The following is a 21597-nucleotide window of genomic DNA, read 5'->3' on the forward strand; positions in this document are numbered from 1 at the left end:
GCTTATAATGAGGTATCAAAAAGGAATATGCTAGGTGTTAGCCTCACTGTTAACCACCAAAAAAAGGTCCTATTCATAAGAAAACTCCTGAATGCTAAAGCATTTTAAGAAAAGATACATGTAATATGGAGTGGACATCAGAAGCTGCAGTATTTTTAAGCAATCTTCATCCCTGCTGGATGATTTTATATTAGGCAACTTTTCATGAAGTTCAATATAAGTTATTTTAAGCTTGTTAATAAATAAATTAGGCTAAAGGTAATTCTCCAAACACTATGGAATTAATGACTTATTAATCTTAGAAATATAAATGTTGGATAGAGACAGCTTCTGTGTTCTAGGCTTCACACTGCAGTTTTTCAAAACTTGAAATGTACATCCAAGGTCAAACTGCTGCAAAGCTTGGTGGGTGTAAGGGAGAAACGTGATTCAGTCTTGCAGCTCCAAATCCCGTCCCTCCAACAGTTATAATCAATCCTTCCTTGACAAATTTGCAAACCCATGTGATGGTTTCCATATATACACACAATGCATACATAATCCAACTGCTACAGGCAGGACAAAGTGCCTCCTTCACAAGAAGCACCAATGAAAGGAAGCAGTTTTGGTTCTGAAAAACCCAGTGCTATTACTTTTTAAAGGTGTTCCACTATACAATGAATAAATTCATCGTGCAAACAAAAATTCTTGTATTATGACAATTGTAGTACCTAGTACACAGCATCACTATTGCTGCTCTTTCGCAGATGTTCAGAAATTGCACCACAACATTGCCTTCACAAGTATTTGGCATTCCAAAAATGGCAACTTCTGGAAGCTGAGCAGTTCTTGGGACATATGGCCTTGAAAGAGGACTGATGGGAAGACTTTAAAATCTACCAGCAAATCTGAGGCCTTTAGATCAGAGGAGAGAAATAACTGAAAGCAGATAAATAAGCTTCCACAAGAGAATTGCTATTGAGGCTGTGAGGGCACTGACCTCAGCATTCGGACTGAAGAACCTCAGGCGCTTCAGAAATTATGTCTTTTTCTGCACGCTTAAAAGTATGCAATGAACCCTCCAAAATACACTTACTATTGTACGTGTTAAATACGTAGCAACTTCTGCCTCCAAGAAACATTTAAAGCCTTCTTGGTTTACATTCCAGTGTGTGGAAGGCATCCCTGCAGCACACCAGCTACTTTATTTATATGTTACAAAATATTTAAGAATTCTGAATGTAAGGTTTTACATAATGACCGTTAGGTACAAGTCCATGCTGACGCATATAGGGTGACCCAGGAAAATGCCAGTGAACAAATCACTTAGGATATGTTACATTACATCAAATAAATGTCAAAGAGTTGTCACACCTATAAAATGGAAGTCTGAAATATTGAAATATTTCACTACTAAATAATTCCATTTATGGAAGATGAAACTTCTTCCAGAGTAGGCTTTGGCAAAAAATAAGCCTTTCTGATTTAACCGACAATTTTGTAGCATGACTATACTGAGACCAAGACGTATCTCAGCCACTATGACACACGTTACTGTCACATTATCCTATTACACCTAAACATTAATTGTCCATGCTCACTTTTCCTTTCTCAAAGATTTTAGATTTTCTCTTTTCAGATAATTAAAACTATTTTATCCTTTTGCATTTGCCATTTCTAGTCTTAAAATAATCTGCATTTACACTTATCTTAGTTAGATTTTACATTTTTTTTTTTCTTTCAAAGGACAACTTAAGTTCCACTTTGAACTTTGCAAATTGCAAACATTTACTGGGCAGTATACATTATATGTAAAGCTTTCTTTTTAATCAGAATTTTTAAGTATATCTGACACCTGCATTCCAATGGTAAGCTTCATCAGAAGTCTGAACTTCGTTCAAATGTTTATTTTAAAAGAAAGATTTCAGGAACCACGCAGTTTTGTTTAAATGTAAACATGCGTCCTGTTCCCAATTATCTCCTCCACTATCATCTCCCATCAGACTGTCACTAAAACAATCACTTAACTCTTGCACAATTACTCTGCTTTTTCCTCATGGTCAATAAGATTATTTCCCCCCAACTGCATTCATCATCCTGCACCTATTTTGAAGTTACAATGCAAGTTTTAGGGTATTTTGAGTATCAGAATTTTCTTTTTAACCTCACTTGCTGTATTTTAAACTGCCTGTTGTACGTTTTGGACAGATAACCAGAATATGCAGGTTTTGTTGATGTAGATAAATTCTTAAGATAGCACCTACAGGATTATCTATATTCAAACAAATAGTCCTACTTTCTAGCCGCATCACTAAAGTTACTGTGGCAAGTGATCTGCAGCGCTTTATTCTTAGCTAACAGAGGATAAGGAACCAAACGCACCAGGTTTGACTCAGCTACCTACAAAGAGGTAGCTAAAGCTATCTGAGGTGCCCTGTTGTGTCCCATATGTGACATGGCACAGAGCGAAGACTCACAGCTCTCTGAAGCCATGCAAAAGGCCAGGAGGGGTACCATGAGGCATCTCAAATGACACCAAACACCTATTTGAGGAAAACTAAACCAAATCCGCTGGCTATTATAATGGTCCATTTGCTCTCCCCATTGCACTCCTCCAAAACGAATCCTACCGAGGTGACAGCATTACAAGACACCATATAAGTACCCGCATTATCTCCCCATGGAACTTGTCAAAAGCAATAAAAATTTACTTAGCATAATCAGGAAACAGGCAATTGAATGGTTAAAAGATATGGTTTGCATAGAGAGACATGCCAGAAATTTGGATCGATATAACATTCAATAGCCTAGATAATCATGAGGTTGTGGTCCTGGATTTGTACATGTGAGCAAAAGACAATACTAGTAATGATATAAGAAAATGAATTAAAGGTAACATAATACCCTGCATTCATTCCATTAAATGTTAAAGTGAAAATGTTAGTATTGTCACTAAACTAAACATTTAATACATATTATTTTGCTTTAGGAAGAACTTACTGCAATGCTCACTTTGAAAATGGAGCTCAACATTAGATCATAAAGTCATCAAAAAGAATACTGAACTAGTTTATTAGCAAAATACACATACATACACAAGCAACTGCTTCTTCTCATAAAAGTAATGAAAATGCTGAATTCTATTTGGGGCACCACATGAAAATTTGTCATGTGTAACTGAGTTGACAGGATCAGAAATGAACTTGTGAATATGATGGTATGCACGCAGTCCCACTCAGTTTCAAAGAACTGCTTAGGTAACTAAGGGCTTGCAGTATCTACCAGGAATGTATCGGTATTCTTTAAAAGATTTCTTTTTATTGTCTGAGAATTGAGTTACAGCAGTGTCAACTTTCACACTGTTTATAAACTTACATTTTAGTTTATTTCAGCAGCAGTGAAGTCCTATTCTACATCATTGCTTTCAGCTTGCCTATCTTCCCAGCACCTTATCTTGGTATCCACACTTCTCAAATATCACCTTACTACAAAATACGCTTTAAATAAAAAGAAAGTAAAGAAAGTATTAGCACAGGATTAAGTTATGTTGGTGTAATGTGATAAAAGAGCACAACAATAAGAAGGAAAAAAATACAAGCAAAAATGATCAGCAAGACATACACAGAAAGAAGTGAACTTTTTGACGGTTTAATTAAGGAAAAGAGAGGTTTCCTCCACCTACAATACAACAGGCCTTTCAAAGATACATACGTTCCTTCTCTCACATTTCTAGCGCAGTCCCCAAATAAAAATTTTAGAAAAATAATCCATTATGTTCAGTGACGATATGAAAGCACATCTTGAGGACATTCGTGCAAAGGTGGTGGCGATGGGGACTCCAGCAGACACCTCAGCCGGGATCCAGGGGCACCTCGGCGGGTGGTTTACTGGGTGACCCAGGGAAAGTTATCTCCCGCCGCAGTTTCTCTCAGGCTCTGAGGTACTCTTAACGCTTCACTGGAGTACTGTGAGGCTTTGAAAACATATTTAAATCCCCCAGTGGGGGGTAAAAAAAAAAAAAAAAAAAGAGAGAGAGAAAGAAAGAAAGAAGCCCCGACCCTGCCGTACCAGAGCTCCGATGAAGGCGCAAGAGCTGGGCGAGTTCCCCGCCCGTGGACACGGCGGCGACGGCGGCGCTCCCGGGGACTTCTCCTTCCGTCAGCTCATCACCTCACACAACCCAGCCGAGGGCGCAGGACTGAGGGGCATAAACCTCCTTCTAACTCTCTCAAATCAATATTTCTATGAAGAGCGTCACCTTCGGAAACTTGGCACCTAGAGCCCGTTCCCGGGGATGCTCAGGCTTCCGCCGGGCGCGGTGCTGCGAGGACCGTTCTATCTCGGACGGGCCAGCGCTGGGCTTCGCTGACTGCCGCCACCCCGCTCCCAGCCTGCGGGCTTCCCGAGCAGGTCACCCCTGCCCGCCGCCGCCTGCGCGCTCCTATTCCTGTCACTAAAGAAACCGCCGGGCTTGAAACGGACGGGGACCGAAGGGTTGTGTGAGGTGGTGTTACCCCGCGGCAGCGCAGCCGGCTGCCACACAGCCCTCCCGTCCCGCAGAGCGAGCCCTCGGCAGAGCCGTCTCCATTCACCGCCCGAAAACATCTTCAGCTGCTGCCCCCAGCACCCCTCGGGAGCGGGCTCACCCTCGGCGGGCTCCCGCCACCGCCGCCCCAGGCAGCGCTCCCCCGCCGCCTCCCGCACCTCAAGGTCACCTCAGCGCGGGGCAGCCCCCGGGGGTCGCCGCTCCCCACAGTCCCCACACGCCGGCGGAGCCGGGCCGCGCCGGGCTCCCGCCCCTACCTGAGCCAGCGAGCGGAGCCGAGCGGAGCCGACAGGAGCGCGGAGGCGGCCGCTGTCCCCTCAGCGGCGGCGCCCGGGGAGTCGGGCCGCGCACGGCGCCTCCCTCCTGCGCCGGGCCGCTGCGCTGCGGTGGGCGGCGGCGCTCCGTCAGACTTAGCGGGGCCGCGGCGAACGGGGAAGCCCTGGGGAGGAGCGGGGGGGGGCGGGGGGAGAAGGCGGGCAGCGCCTCTCCCCTCCCCGCAGAGGTGCCGGCCCCGGCGGAGCCTCGCCTCCCCCGGCAGGGCTGCGGCTCCCCTCAGTGGGGAGAAGGCCGGCGTCGCGCCCAGCTCCGCCGGGGCTCCAGGGGGCGCGCAGCGGCCCCCCCACCCCCGCGCCTCGGCCCTGGCTTCCCGCCCAGGGCACCCCTCAGGGCTGGGAGCCCCGCGGAGGAGCGCTGGGGCGGCCGCAGGGATTAGAGGGCCGGAGAAGGGACGTTCTGAGGAGATGTGGGGATCCCTGGGGACGCGTCCCCCTTCTCCTCCCTCAGTTTTATACTGTTAAGTTACTACGTTAAAATTTGCCTCTCGCACCGCGGGTGCTCGCAAGATGTCGGGGCACTGGCGGGAACCGCGCGGAGACACCGTGCAGGTGAGGGCGGCTCTGACCCCGCCTCAGGGAGAGGGAATTTCGTCGCGGCTGGCACTAGGAAAGGTTTATCAACATCACTGTCTTTTCTTTTTCTTTTTTGTTAATAGTCACAGTTTTAATTTAGAATTCTCCGAAGTCGCAAGGGGAAGGCCTGACCCTGATTCTGAGAGATGGAGAGTCCCGCCCTGGGACACAGTACATGTGGGAAAAATGTATGTATATTTTCACTTTATGAAGGAAGTACAGTGTACAGATGACATACGTTACATAGACTGAGGAACTTACACTCCAGTATTAGACAATTAGTCCAAAAACCCACCGCAACAGAGATTGGAAGATAGTACTTCTCCTCACAATGTTGCCAAAAAAGAGGATGGTAACTTTGAAACATTGCCAGAGTAGTTAATGTTGGATATTGAACCAAACCTTCCTGGTTTTACACATAGGCTTAAAATAGATTTCATCACAGTTCTGTTGTGCCATACAGTCTTTTTACCATGACAGTTAAAACCAGTTACCAAATGTCTCCAAAGCTGTACTGAAATAGAGCCAGTTTTGAAGAGCAGAAAAAAAAAAATTGGTAGATGGGATGGATTTTTTGTTTAGTGTAAAGGATTCCTACACATAACACAACACCTGTACACCGCTACAGCAAACCACACTGTAGCATTTTACTTGGAAAACTGGAAATCTTCCACCAGTTATTGATGAGTAACAGTGCTGGCCAGGCCTGCTTGTTTGAGAGCTGATACACTGTTAATTATATTCTGATTACTATCTTGGTTTCTTCCTTAACACCATTTAAATTCCAGTCTTAACCTTATCTCAGCAAGAACTTAACGAAAAAGTAGGACAGCCAACTTAACAAAAGTACAAATCCCTCCACATCTTTTAAAACTATTTTTAACTTATTTAAAACCAGGAGAAGCTGTGACCGTATTTTTGTAGTGCTTTCAGACAAACTCATTAGCAAAATACACACTTGTAGTTCTCACCAAGTTCAGTTACTAGTTTTGGAAAAAAAAATTAGAGACCTGTAACTATTCTGCAAATATCTAGATTAGTTTTCTTATTTGATCTTAAACCACATGCTCACTGTCAACTAAGAATCAACATTTCTGGTGCTTTCCCCTGCTGCATCTCTCTGGGTCATGATGAAGATCAAACAAACTGAGAAAAACTAATCAAGAATAGCAACATTTTTGTTTTGACAATGCTTAGAAAGATGGCAGAGAAAGCCTGAATGAAATGTTTACAAAAATAATCATGCAAACATTAGGTAAATGTGGTGCTATTTTCAGCTTGTGCTTATTAATCATTTAAAGCAGATGATTGGAGTACCATTTGAAAAGCATTAGATGCACATTCTTACTAGCTGCATGCAAACACATTTGGCTGATAATTCTGTGCTGCATAAAATCATTACATCCTACAGACTGTTTTCACAAAAATACTGAATTCTACACAAAACCACACCTGTTAAACTTTAAGGATCACAGTGCAGAGCTCAGGATTTAAATATTACACGGAAGAACAATTTCCAAGCATATGATTCGTCGCATCATAACATCCTCAGTGGGTCAGCTACTGTAGCTGGGACTAATAAAGGCAGAGCAGTACAAACAAATGATTACTTTCCTTGCCTCCTCTCCATCTTAAGCTGTTTAGTCCCTGTGACTGATATTTTTTAAATCATGGTGAAATAGCAGGCATGCATGGCTGTTTATCACTTGTGATAAACAATGAATGACAGGGCAGCTTTCTTCATTTTAATATCTTCTGCCTATAAAAATCTTTTTTCATGTAAACAGTCATACAGAATTTCTTAAGTTTCTGACAGCTTTGGAAGCTATCCTCATATTTTTATTGAAAGCATCTCTTTTTTCCTTTGGAGATCTCTTTCTTTCTACTACAATATTTGCAGGAACTCAACCTCTTACATACAGGTTTTAATAATACTACAAGGTAAAGCATGATGTTATCAGTAACAGCATCAACTAATCTACTATAATTTAACACTCCTCAATATGTTTTGGAGACTAGCACCATTCGTATGATGTTTTTCCCTAAAATTCATTACACATTCTCTCACCAAAGGTGAGATTTAGATATTTCTTTAAATTCTTCCTCATTTTCCTGGTTAATGGGGGAATATATGCATAGTGGAGGTAATCTACTTTCTCAAAAGAATGTAAAGGAGCAGAGATGATGTAGTCACCAAACACTTTGGCACTATGCTTGTCTCAAGTTTGAATAACCTAATAGTGGATTATACTTGTCAGATCTCGGGTTTCAGCTTCACATAATTTTCACAACCTAGAGTTTAACTTCCACAGTAACAAAACAGAGGAGGAATTTCAGGGAAACTTTAAAAAGGAGGGGATAATGGATGCCAATTCAACAACTCATAGTTTGGCTGTATTATGTTAGAATGAAATAGCTATTCATATTTCAGCATCCTTTATGAAACTTCTAAAAATAGATATGTGTATTAAAGCACATAACTCTGATGTTTTCATATCATATATACATAACATCTTCCATCTCAAGGAATCCTTATGCACTTACAGAGTTTACCTTTGAAGCGTTGTTGGTGCCAAATGGCAACACTAAGAATGAAAGTGAGGAATACTTGATCTGCCAAAAATGTAGAAGTACGTAGATTAACAGAGCAAAGTGCAATTGTAAAACCTGTCATCATTCTTTATGAAGCAGGCAGAAATGTTGTACAAGGAGTTGTTATACAACAGTACAGAGCTTTGTGAAATATGAGGACCCGGAAGAATATTTGGAGCAAACATATTTGACTTGCAGCCATGAAGTCCTACTCTTTTATAACGAATTTGGACATTTAATTACCAGAATGTTCAGACCCAGCCTCTGTTGTTATTAAGAAAAACTCCCATGGTATCATATGCCACCAAGCTATGGCATAAGTCCAGCATCTGATACAGTAGAAAGCATATCCCTGTGAATCGTCAATGTGATCTCCTGCAGTAATTTCACACCCTCACATCACAGTTTCCCAGTGAAAAGCCAACCGTTCCTAAATCTGTATTGTTTTTAAGAGCAAAATAATGTCAGACAAAGGCTGTGATAGTAACACATTTTGTGCCATTACCGGGAAATTTTATAGCAGTTGGCCTGAGGAAGTTGCTTTTTGCATGTAACGTTTGAATGTCACATGTACTACAGGAGAAGACTAGAAGATAACAGAAATCTGCCCTCTACTTTGTTTGTTTAAAAAAAAAAAAAGTTGACCAGAGGATTATTAGTTATATTGGCATATTCTGCAGCCATCATTTCACAGTTCTAATTCAATATCAAAGCAAAAATAGTCGAATGGAAAGTGCACGTTATATTTGCGCTTACATGAAATGACCTTGATATGGCCTAGCTTCAGCTCTGCAAAAAGTAGAGGGACTTCAACATCCATCTGGTGTTAGGAGCAATTGTATAGGCCAGGCACAGGGCCTGGACAAAGTTCCTTTGCTGACCCTAGTCATCCTGGCTAGAGGTAAGATTGACTAAAAGTTACCAATGGATTTCTCTATAAAATAAATCTGGTGCTTTCCTGGCAAAAAGAATTCTCAAATGATAAGTAATTTGTTAAACTTGACATAAAGTTGATGATCTTGCACCCAAAAGCACTTAGTCAGAAATGACATAAAAGGCCGTTTTCTGTGAAATTTAGAACTTGATGGGAGTGTCCACAACACCTTTATTCTAAAAAATAAACAAACTCCCCTGCCCAACAACAAGAAGCCTGCAAAAAGCATACAAAACCCACCACAACAAAAAAGAGTCAGAAGAATATGGCAACGTAATACTATGATTGTATATTTTCTGTAAGGACCACGAGTTAGTTTGCCAGGTGCATAATCTGACTTGGTTTGTCAAAATCTACTGAAATAATGTATATAAATGGGGGCAGAATAACTTTTTTTACCCCTGAACTCATTAGCAGTTACAAAACTCTTTTATATGCATAGAGTAAATTGTGAGAAAGAGCTTTTTGCAATATTCAGACCTTTTTGCAACACATTGAGACAATCCTCTTAAGTTATGCAGCAAGTCTGTTTTAAAAGAATCCAGAAATCCTATATAACACCCATTTCACAGATTACTGTGAGAAATCAGCAAAATTAGAAGTTTTAGTAAGAATGGCATCATTTTAAGAATGACTTACATATTTTGTTGAATTTATTTATTCACAAGAAAGTATGTGAAGGAAGATGCTCAAGTGGCTGCAGTATTGAATTAAAAACCCTGAAAACACTGTAGATCTGAGAAACAAAAGTCAGTGAACTACTGAATGTTAAATCACAGCACAGTTCTCTTACAGTTCAGAAAAAAAAGACAACTTTTAGCTGTATTTTGAGGACCGTAGTCATAATCACAAATAATGCCCTCAAACATGGTTCTTTTCTTTTGATTTTTCAACTATTTGTTTGACTTTGTTTTCTGAGAAAAAATATTGATGGAGTGGCATAGGCAACGGTTTACATAATCCTTAGTGCTAGTAGCAAAGATTTTGAATGTGGAAGAGAATTAAATCCTTGGACTTGGGATGTGGGTCATTTCAGAAGTAAGAGTAAAATCCAAAAAAGCAGTGAAAACAAAGCAGCATCTAAAGGTCAGTACTGGAAAACAAACTGAGTATTGGCAAACTTGTCTCAACATTCCTATAATTTTAAAAGTCAGTCCTTGCTTTCTACAGCAGTTTCCCAAGGGGAAACAGAATAATTGATTTAAATAGTAGTCATCAATGGTTTCAGTAGAGATTTCCAGAAAGAATACTACACAAAATTCCTGAAGGAAAATATTTATCGATAACACAGAATTCATGTTGCAAATAAGAGTGGATTTAGCAAGGCAAACAGAATCTAGACATGATCCCAGTGGCCATTTTATAAATACCAGATTTAGGTTGCTGCTGTTTGGGTAAGAATAATTCATTTGCTTTGAGAATAATAACATTTTAAAATACCTTCTTTGCATTGAAGGCTGTAAATTACATTCATGCTATTTTTTTGGGAAGCCCACTTACCTTTCATACTAAAACCCTTAATAAAAAACAGCACAAGGGCAAGGCAAATCTGCCAACTTACATTTTAAGCAAGTGATTGCTTTAAGTCATAGATGCCAGGAAAAACAATCAGGAAGCCCTTGGATCCACTCAGGAGACCCATGTCACTGCAAAAGGAAGTTAACAATGCTGTTAGACTGCTCTGCAATTTATCAACATTGAAGTCTGCTTTTTTCGCTTTTTCAGCTTCTGGCCAAAACTTCTGCTAATGAATATAGTACCAATTTCTCCAAAGCACTCCGTAAATAGTCACTTTGAATTCCTTAGCAATTACTACAAATGAGCTCTGAGGTGAGATGAACATAAGCATTCCTGGCAGACATGGACACACTCAGGTACTTCCAAGCCTACTTGCAAATTAAGCCCACAATTACCAGCATGCCTGATACGATGTGCTGTCTCAGTAGTTTATGTGGTTAACTGCATATGGGAATGGCAGCGAGACAGTTCATACTCTTAGCATGTACGACCCTAACATTTGTGTATGATCTCACCTCCAGGCTTTAATTCTTAAAAGCGTGGATGCTTACCAGGATCTTACCTGTGCATTTAATATATCACCATGATTATATAGGCTTATCTTCATTATACTGAACTATAGTGCTGAAGTTTGGAGCATTCTTCCTAGACTCCAGAATGTGTGTGTGTGTACACACAGACATAGACACACATGCGCGCGTATATAAAACAATGAAAAGAGAAGTGAGTATATCCAGGTGGCATTCCAGGTCTCCTAAGACCTCTTCAGTATCACCATTTGTATCTTTCCATTACCTGGGGAGGTATTTAAGGTGACTACACATCTCAAGTAGGCACTTTAATAAGATTAATCTCTTACATTGTTTTATAATTAAATCCATATATCTGTCTAATGATCTTGGACATGTATTCTAGTGATGAGCACAAATAGCAGGAAGGAAAAAATGTGGACATGGAATACATTATGGGTGGAAAAAGTACAAGCCTTTTTTTTTTTTTCTGCTTTTTGTTTTCTTGTAGCATTTCAGCAACATACTGATTCATATTGGTCTGGAACTTCTAGGTAAAAAATTACTCCTAGTTTAAAACTACTTTTAGTTTTTCCTCAGACAGTAAATTCTGATTTTATTTGCATCAGCATAGATTTATAGGGTCGACTGATTACCCCTGGTGGGCTCCCAGTACAAGAGAGGCATGGACTTACTGGAGCACTGTTGTGGTTTTACCCCAGCCGGCAGCTGAGCACCACGCAGCTGCTCACTCACTCCCCCGCATCGGGATGGGGGAGAGAATTGGAAAAGTTAAAGTGAGAAAACTTGTGGGTTGAGATAAAGACAGTTTAATAGGTAAAGCAAAAGCCGCGTGCACAAGCAAAGCAAAGCAAGGAATTCATTCCCCACTTCCCATGGGCAGGCAGGTGTTCAGCCATCTCCAGGAAAGCAGGGCTCTGTCACGCGTAATGGTTACTTGGGAAGAGAAACGCCATCACTCTGAACGCCGCTGCCCCCCGCCCCCTTCTCCCAAGCTCCTTATAGACTGAGCATGACATCATATAGTATGGAATATCCCTTTGGCCAGTTTGGGTCACCTGTCCTGTCTGTGTCTCCTCCCAACTTCTTGTGCGCCCCCAGCCATCCCGCTGGCAGGGCAGTGCAAGAAGCAGAAAAGACCTTCGCCCCGTGTAAACACTGCTCAACAACAGGTCCATAGAACAAAAACATCTCTATATTATCAACGCTGTCTCCAGCACAAATCCAAAACATATCCCCACACTAGCTACTATGAAGAAAATCAACCCTCTCAGCTGAAACCAGGGCAAGCACATTCAGTAAAGGGCCAGGGAGAGGTTTAGGGGACTGGAGCATTTGTTATATGGAGAGGCTGAGAGCACTCAAGAGATGAGAAGGCTTGGGGGGGGAGGGGGGAGGATTTTAGTCATGTGGCTAAATTCCCAATGGCAGGGAATAAAGACGGCAGAGCCAGGCTCTTCTCAGTCGTGCCCAGTGACAGGGCACGAGGCAACAGGCACAAACTGAATTCCAGGAAATTCCATCTGAACATAAAAAAGCGCCAAACAAAAAAACCCACCCCCACCTATTTTTTTAACTGTGAGGGTGGTCAAACAGTGGCAGAGATTACCCAGAGAGGTTGTGGACTCTCCATCCTTAGAGATATTCAAAACCCGACTGGACACAGTTCTGGGTAACCTGCTGTAGTTGAACATCCTTTGAGCAGGGATGCTGGAGGTGCCTTCCAGCCTCAACTCTTCTGTATCCCATACAGATGAACTAAAAGAACGTCTCCTCCACCACCCTTATTGAACAGATTTATTGAAACTTCTTTCTTATTCATATCACTGAAAATTGTCGTTTGAAGTTTTAAACCTGATCTTTACTAGCAACAACAATTTACTGACAAAGAGCATCCACACCACAGTATCTCTTGATCTAAGTTTCTACATGACTTTTAATTAATCATGGATCCACAGAAGGATGAATTTTATTTTAAAATGCTTTTCTGGAGTGACCTGAGTTTTTCCAGACTTACTGATGCTGGAAATACTATCTTATCTCTAGCATTGTCTGGTGATGAATGGATCAAAACTACCTTGGAGACAGCATTTGACACAGAATACCAATACGTTGCACAAAAATATCCCGCCTAGCCACCACCCCCCCAAAGATTTCAGATATAATTACCTCTTAGAGATGGCTTAAACTTTTTCTTATATGTATGTGATATCCTACCACAAACAAGTCATTAGGAGAAGTATTATTCTCTTAAGATGGAATTTGCATGTTTTAGGTTTCTCTGCAATGCCTATGCAAATGATATTTAGCTACTACTCTGCTATTGCTTCTGGGCTGATGCATATTCTATTCTCATTTACAAACACTACCTAATGAGGCAAATATTATTTTATATATTACATTACAATTTATATATCTCACCAAAATAAACAAGATTTTCTGACTGAATAGCAGAAGAAAAAAAAAATCTAATGTGCCTGAGCGTGGCAACTAAAAAGGTTACTACGCACAGCTAGCTGTCCTAATTATGCCTAGAAAGCTTGGATCCCAGCAGCAGGAATATGTCAGAAAACAAAAGCTACAATAATATTTGGAAAGATCGTGGTGAGTGGTCTGCCAGTCCTTCTGTGGTGGCTTGCTAAAGCAGTTCTGGGACAGCTAGTAAGGCTAAAAGGTCCCTGAGTCTTTCAGAAATCCTCCTGTTTGCAATTCGATGAGCTGTTCTCTCCAGGAATGAACAGGTTGGGATGAGCATCAAGAATTTCTCCCCACTACCTCTGGTTACTCCAGACTCTTTCCTTACTTTCTCTGTTGATGAAGAAAGGAATGAGGTATTTGCACAGATGGAGTGTTCTGGTAACAGCAGAAGGAGGCAGGCAGGGCTGGGTCTCATAAATTATGTTATTGCTGCTTCCTCTCTAAGTTTTCTACTGTCTCTGCTTTCTACCAGCAAATCTTCATCCATTCCTTAGAACTTCTCACAGATGCACGTTACTTACTTTTACTGAACTGCAGTGGCATATATTAATCAGAAACTCTATACTAAAGCAGTAATTATTGCAAAGCTCTACAATTATAAGGGGGTGTTCGAGTAGATGTACTTAGCACAGATTAATGTTCTTTTAATTATATAACTTACTGGGATCTGAATAAAAATGAAGCTATACAGTGGCATGCTCTTTGAGTTGGCAGTTGTAGTGGTTTCTCAGTGGTAGGCATACATGACAAAGCTTCACCAATATCTCATCTTTTTCCCCCCTCTCCTATTCGTTTATCATATGGTTACATAAAAACAGCAGGGAAATAAATTATTCATATTTTTTTTAGCACACTGAAAAGGTAATGAAAAGTTAAATACAACTTATGTGTGTGATTGCACAAAGCACTTATTTGACCTTGCTAAGCTTTAAAAGGCATTCTAAGATTAGCCTGGCATGTATTTCAAGTGTACAAAAAATACAAAATTGGTTCTTAAAATGCTAGTACAGACTGTTTCATGCCTAAATCCTCATTATGTTCAGTGTATTTATAGGAAATGACTCAACTTTTAATAGGGTAAAGACAAGTAAACCCTTCTTTCTTGTGGCGCTCCTATATTCAGATGCTACCTCATCAAGCTACAACCTTCAGTAAATCATGTTTTGCATAGGAATGAACAAAGACTATGCAAATGTTTCCATGTACCAATTCTTGTCAAAGTGAGTGTGAAACATTGCAGCATTTTACAGTTGAGCAAATGGGAGGGAGGGGACAGAAAGAGGTGAAGAAAGGGAAAGAAAAACCCAGCCCTTCCACCCCTTTCTGTTGCAGGATTTGCATGCAAGCTTGAAAGCCCCAGAAAGCCCATGATGACACTTTGATCCTCCAGCTCACTTCTGCTTTTCCATTTGTTACATCGCATTTTAATGTTAGGCCTTGATCCGCTTATTAGCCACAGGGGAAAGCAAATTACATGAAAATGAATAGAGATACTAAGGGTAGAACAAATTCCCCTACTTCCAGCAATACATAAGCAACACAGAAATAGAATATGTTTTATTCTATACTTTATTTCCTGTTCTTGCATAGCAATGGAGAACATGGCAGCTCAAGATCTTATGTACCATGCTGTACCAATTCACCATCCTTACAAGGAAGACAATGGTAAGAGTTGCTTCTGTTTATCCATTTGTGGAGACCAGTGACAAGTGGCATTCCTCAGAGGTTGGTATTGGGACTGGCACTGTTTAACATCTTTGTCAGTGACACAGACAGCAGCATCGAGTGCACCCTCAGCAAGTTTGCTGACAACACCAAGCTGTGTGGTGCAGTCAACACGCTGGAGGGAAGGGATGCCATCCAGAGGGACCTGGACAGGCTGGAGAGGTGGGACCATGCGAACTTCATGAAGTTCAACAAAGGCAAGTGCAAGGTTCTGCACATAGGCTGGGGCAATCTCAAGCACAACTACAGGACAAGAAGGAATGGCCTTAAGCTGAAGGAAGGAAGATTGAGATTAGATCTGAGGCAGAAATCCTTCCCTGTGAGGGAACTGGTGAGGCCCTGGCACAGGTTGCCCAGAGCAGCTGTGGCTGCCCCTGGTTCCCTGGCAGTGTTCAAGGCCAGGCTGGATGGGGCTTTGGGCAACCTGGGCTAATGGAGGGAGTCCCTACCCATCACGGCAGGGGGTTCGAAGTAGGTGGACTTTGAGGTCCCTTCCAACCCAGGCCATTCTGTGCTTTGTGAAATATAGGCAATAGTTTAAGGAGTTGAGAAAAACCCCATATTTAGTTTGATATTTCTAAGAAGTTTCAAAGTCAGCAATTTAGATATTGCACTTGAGATGTAAAAGAGTTGTTTCATTAACACAGCTCTGCTTTGCTGAGAACTCCTGGACTAAGTTTCAGCCCCAGCTGTTAAAGGCATATTAGGTCTTCTTTACTAATGAGCTTTATCCAAAGAATGGGAGGATGAAGGATGTTACACTGTTGTGGCTCAAAATGGTATAGATAGATGAGCATGGGAAGTGATTTTTAATATCATTGTTATATTAAGAAAAATAGACTATTCAACAGAAAACCATAAGTGACACTCAGACAAGTGTAAACATAACCACAGTCCTCATCTCAAATTCTCCCTACTTTGCTATTGACCTTAAATCCCTAAGAGCTTCACTTATTAAACTTTAAAATATTTTTATTTTGGTGTAAATATTCACTTTCCTTGATAAAAATCTGCATCTCCACCTGTACAGCCTTTTGGTTTGTACTCACATTGTACTGCATTATTATGAAACTCCCGCTTTTGGAATTATAAACTCCTGGTCAAGCTACATATGTCTGACCAACAACCATAAAAATTTATTCTCCCAAATGCATCCCTTTGTATCATGTTCTCTGTTTTTGCCACCTCCGAATTAATATAATGCATTGCAGCTTTTTTATGGTTTTAGTATTAGCCATTTATTCATCTGAACGCTGAATTTAACACACAATTCATCAGTCTGCTGATCAAGTGGAGCATCTTACTGAAAGCAGACATTCTTCCAGATGTACAGGAGCTTTCTACTACACTCAGAAAAATCAAAGTGCAACTTTCAATTTTCTTTGGAAAACCACTAACAGATGAAGATTTGTCTGCTTCAGAAACCACCTCTTCTTCTTCAGCATAATACTGAGGAGTTGTGATCACTCACCAGTGCTCCAGCAGTGCATCCTGCAAGAATCTCTTGACTTCCTTAAATGCAACAGTTGCTCAAACGAGCTGGTCTTCAGAGAACATTGGTACAGCTTTATTTTTGAAAGACAGGAACTAGGATCTTTATTTTTGAAGCAAAAAATGGTTGAGTTCTAGTTTGAAATGGTCTCGTACATTCTGTAATGGTAGGCTTTGTCTCCCTCTAGTTTCATCATTACCTTTAATGGTCAGCAGGGAAGTCTTGGTTGCCAGTTTTATGATGCTGAAATCAAAATCAAATAAGAACGACTACACTTTATGCAATAAAGCTGTGCTCAGATGACTACTTCAACTATTACTGACACTGATATCACCTTTCCGACACAACCAGTGTCATAGGTAACCTTTCATTGCTGACATACATGCTCCACGGATGCATTTTATAAATGAAATGAACATGTTTATGTCGACAGAAACAAGGCGGTACTCTGAGAAAGTCTTTCCAGGTTTGGGGATATATTCAACAAGGCTCGAAAAATTTCTGAACCAGTTCTGGAGTTTTGTAATAAGAGACCTGAGCAGGTAGAAAATTTTGCTTACCTTACAACTCTATACTTTGTTTAGACCCGAAAAGGGATTCTTTTGCTTTCTTAGCACCCTAAAACCATCTGCTTCAGGAGACACTCTTGCAATAAAAACTACACCTGCTCTGTGTTTCTGTGCCTTATCTGCACTTTCTCTTCATTATACAATTACATGTAAATCTTTCGCTTTGTTCCTGCTTCATTCCTGTTCTCTTCCCCCCCCCCCCCCCCCCCCCCATTATAATGGAAACTATTGAAAAATTCACATGCTGTTAGTGACTCCTGGGTCAGTTTCTCTATTTTTGTTTTGACATCATATAACAAAGATTAATTTGGATTCAGGCTCTGAATGGCAGCTTTGGGAGGAATATAGCAGACAGAGCCGATACTTTGCTACTGAGCTAAGTAGAAAGCAGGACAAGACTTACAGGCTTCAAGTTAATGTATTCACTTCTAAAAAGACAAACCTACAAAATAATCAGCATATTTCTTCACCTTAAAAGAAATCACAGGTTTGGATTTTTTTTCCCCTCAATGACTTCACTGTTCATGTCATATATGCATGATGTAATTAATGAATAAAGTCACAGTTTCATTTAGCAACTCACGCACATCACAAAAGTAATCTGCAAGTAGGCATTAACTCAGGACACACGGAGAGCCAAGTCTTCAAAGAGACCCTTAACCTTTAAAAATATATACACACATTACTGAACTGTCAGCTGCAAAACACCTTTTTGGAAAACAGCAAAGTAACATGACTACCATTTTTAAGAAGTTCAAAGTGTGTCAGTGATGGGGTGGGTGGGGGAAAAGATGTTAAGATTGGATCCCCAGCAACAGTCACCATGTTCATGCCTTTCAGGTTCAGCACAGAGACAAGTCCTGCTTAAGAAACATAGCTTTGAGTCCAGTCATCCCTCAAGTCCGCACAGGAGGAGTTGGAATAGGAGGGCAGGAGTGACAAAACACTGTGCAGCCAGTTGCCAAAACATGCTCACAGTCAAAGAACAATGTTGCCATGCGCACCGTACCATTGCAGAGAAATAAGGGAAAGGGAAGCAATGCTTTGGGATCCTTAGTGTTCTGCTGTGCAACTTCACATTAGTACATCTCCAAAGAAATCTACCCTAATTATAGGCTTGCACATCCACAAAGAGACCAGCTGAAAACAGTATTTCACACAAGAACAGAGGTCAGTGCTAAAGATTTGACAATTTTGTCAAACTCTGTTTTGGTAAGATTGTTGTCATTCTCCATGATATGCCTTTTGTGTTTGTATTTTGTATTTGATGACACCATCAGAAAAATGTCGTTTGGACACAGATCACTAACTCTACATTTGTAATACCTTTTTGTAGATTTTCCCATCTTTTAATGATGAATGTTACTGGTTCTTTCTTATTTTCCTTGGGGGAAGGAAGACATCTATTTGGATTATGTATAGGCTGAAATAGCCAGTGGAGTTTTTTGGCTAATGTACAGAAGTGATAAAAATGAAAGCAGAGATTCACAGGGCAGTGGCTGTACTCAGCCATGGAGTGGGAGAAATTCAAAGCCTTCTGTAAAATTGAGAATCAGAACTCTGTATTATCAAATGCAGAAAGTCGAGCACTGGACATCAGTTAGAAAAGAATACTGATCCTACGCTGCTGACCATCACCATCAATACACTTGAAACATCACAAATACAGATGTTCTGATACCACACCATCATCAGCGATTACATCCTCATATAATTACTGTGTAAGAGACATTACATAGCTCCTTTTTGACATTTTTCTTCAGAGATACTCGATTTTTCTTTAATTTATTTTTAGAATGGGGAAAATGGAAAGTCCTGTGGCTGTTCACCAGTTAATCTGCTTTGGTAGTTTTGAACTGTAAGTTTATGCCACTGAGAGGAGCGCAAAGCAACTGAGAAAGACATTTGGAAAAAAGGCCATAAAAAAGAAAGGATAAGCGAACCCAAGACAGTTTTCTGAGCTAATTCGTTTGGAGAACTAGGACCAGGAGTAAGCTCCTCCCAAGTCCACAAGACTAATAGTATCATCCAATGATTTGCAGTATAAGCTAAATGTTCTAGTTTGGTCCTAGTTCTAGTTCTTGGTCCTCTCCATTGCTCTTTGGGGCAAGTACCCATCACATACATAGATAAATATAACCTGTGTTGGTTGGTTGGTTTGTTTGTTTTTGAATCCCCTTTCTGTGCCTTTAATACAGTCACTTTCATTCCTTTGAAAGAGCTGATCTAAGTTGGATACTAGTTGTTTAACATCAGGTGAATGACAGATTCTTGAAGGTACCCAAATACAGCCAGCAAAATCTGCTAGTGCATCTGGCCTGTACCTTTACTAGCTGATAAACCACATCCAGAATAGCCTACTAGGTGTAGTCAAATGCAGGTCAGACTCACCTAAGCAGCTTTTGTGCTGACATGCTATTCTTTCAGATAACATTATAGTTAAATGTAAAATCAGAGTTCAGTAAAAGCATTCAAGGTGCCATAGAGGTGTTCAGACATCAGAGTGACGGACACATTATTATAGGCATCTGAATAGAAAACATACCTTAGAACTAGTAAACAGATTATTTTTTATTTTCTTCCTTCTATGGTGCTTTTCATAGATTAGCTAGTGACAGGCTAAATTTGTCAAGAATTTTTTGGAAACTCATCTTTTCCTTAGGTGACAATAAATTTTAAAAGTGAGTCAGAAAAGGTTTTGAGATGTTTTCCAGTCTACCCCCAGCTCCAGGAAGAACAATCTATATGCAGGCTATTCCCTGGGGACCCTCTCTCATAGCCCATCCTTGATGAGAAAGAATCCTATCACCTTCCTAGGCCACCCATTTCAGGGGCAGATTATTCTTCTCATTAGAAGACTTTTCCTCATGTGTGGCCTAATTTCCCATCCATTTAACTGCAAGCCTCTTGAAAACTAGGTCATTACTGTTCTCTTTGCAATTACTATTTATTCATTGGAAGACTGTCCTGGTTTTGGCTGGGATAGAGTTAATTTTCTTCCTAGTAGCTTGTGTAGTGCTGTGGTTTGGATTTAGATGAGAATAACGTTGATAACACACTGATGGATTTAGTTGTTGCCAAGCAGTCAAGGACTTTTCAGCTTCTCATACTGGCCTGCGCCCAAGAAGCTGGGGAGGGACACAGCCAGGACAGCTGCCCAAAGTGGCCAAAGGGATCGTCCATCCCATACGACATCATGCTCCATATGTAACTGAGGGTTAGCCAGGAAGCAGGGCAGCTCAGGGTCTTGCTGAGCATCAACTTTGGGTGGTGAGAAATTGTGCTGTTCACCACTTGTTTAGTATATTCATTATCTTCCTTTTCTGTCCTATTAAACTGTCTTTACCTTAACCCACAAGTTGTTGTGGGGTTTTTTTTTCCCCCTCCCATTTCTGATTCTCCCAGATCCCACGGGGGGGGGGGGGGGGGGGGGGGGGGGGGGGGCAGTAAGTGAACAGCCATGTGGTTGTTTTAGCTGCTAAACCACAACAAAGACTTACACATCTCAGCCTCAGTGTTCTCTCCTGTAGACTAAACAGGCCAACTCTTCCAATCTTGCCCCACAGGTCATGCTTTCCAGACTTTACTCCTGCTTCTTCTCACTGGCTTCCCTCCAAATGGTCATAGTATGGTTCCTGAAACTGAACACAGTGCTCCAGCAGGAGCCTTATCAGTACTCAACGGAAAGATTACTTCATCATCTTACAGATAGTCTTGTTTATACAGCCCAGTGCTTGCTTTGGTACTTACGGTCTTTGGCAAGAGTATGAAATTATTAGTTCTTGTTTAATTACTAATCCATTGTGACTCCCTTTACTGTAAAGCTCTTGGTTTCTAAGAGCATAAGCCTATTTTTTGGCTCGTTCCATTGACACAGGAAGCAATTTTATTTTTTTTTTGCTCTACCTCTAAATTTTTATAGTCTTCACTTTTGCAAAATTGCTGACTTCAAAAGTAAAGAAAATTTGTCCTTCAGGTATACTACAAATGATGTTCCATGGAAGTACCTATGCACAGCTGTCCAGCTGTCATACTTGATCAAATAGAGCAAATATTAAGTGCCAGGCTGCACTTGGCTTTTTTGGGAGATTTCACTGTTTTGAACACTAAAGAGAACTGGAACAAACTGCAAAATTAGGATAATGTATACAGAACTCCCTTATCTCTGACCCAAGAAAGTCTTAATAAAAAAAATTTAAAATATATTTAGGGGCAATTTTATTCTAATTGCATCTACAAGGAATTTTAGAAGTCTTCTGAGAAGCTTTGTGACCCCTAATTAGAACTTTGTACAGACAGAGACTGGAAATTAACTGAAATACCCAG

General features: G+C 40.8%; 1 protein-coding gene across 3 annotated transcripts in view; it reads right to left on the minus strand.

The window, feature by feature from the left end:
• ATP2B2 (ATPase plasma membrane Ca2+ transporting 2) overlaps positions 1-5029 on the minus strand; it is a 433201-nt gene extending 428172 nt beyond the window's left edge. Inside the window, exon 1 of one of the 3 annotated variants that reach the window (XM_075762785.1) lies at positions 4783-5029. The gene's annotated coding sequence lies outside the window, so the exon portion shown is untranslated. The remainder of the gene's footprint in view (positions 1-4782) is intronic. The other 2 variants (XM_075762787.1, XM_075762781.1) reach the window with 2 other exon arrangements.
• Positions 5030-21597: the final 16568 nt, after the last annotated feature.

The sequence above is a fragment of the Balearica regulorum genome, chromosome 10 (assembly GCF_011004875.1).
Source record: "Balearica regulorum gibbericeps isolate bBalReg1 chromosome 10, bBalReg1.pri, whole genome shotgun sequence".
Lineage (NCBI taxonomy): Eukaryota > Metazoa > Chordata > Aves > Gruiformes > Gruidae > Balearica > Balearica regulorum.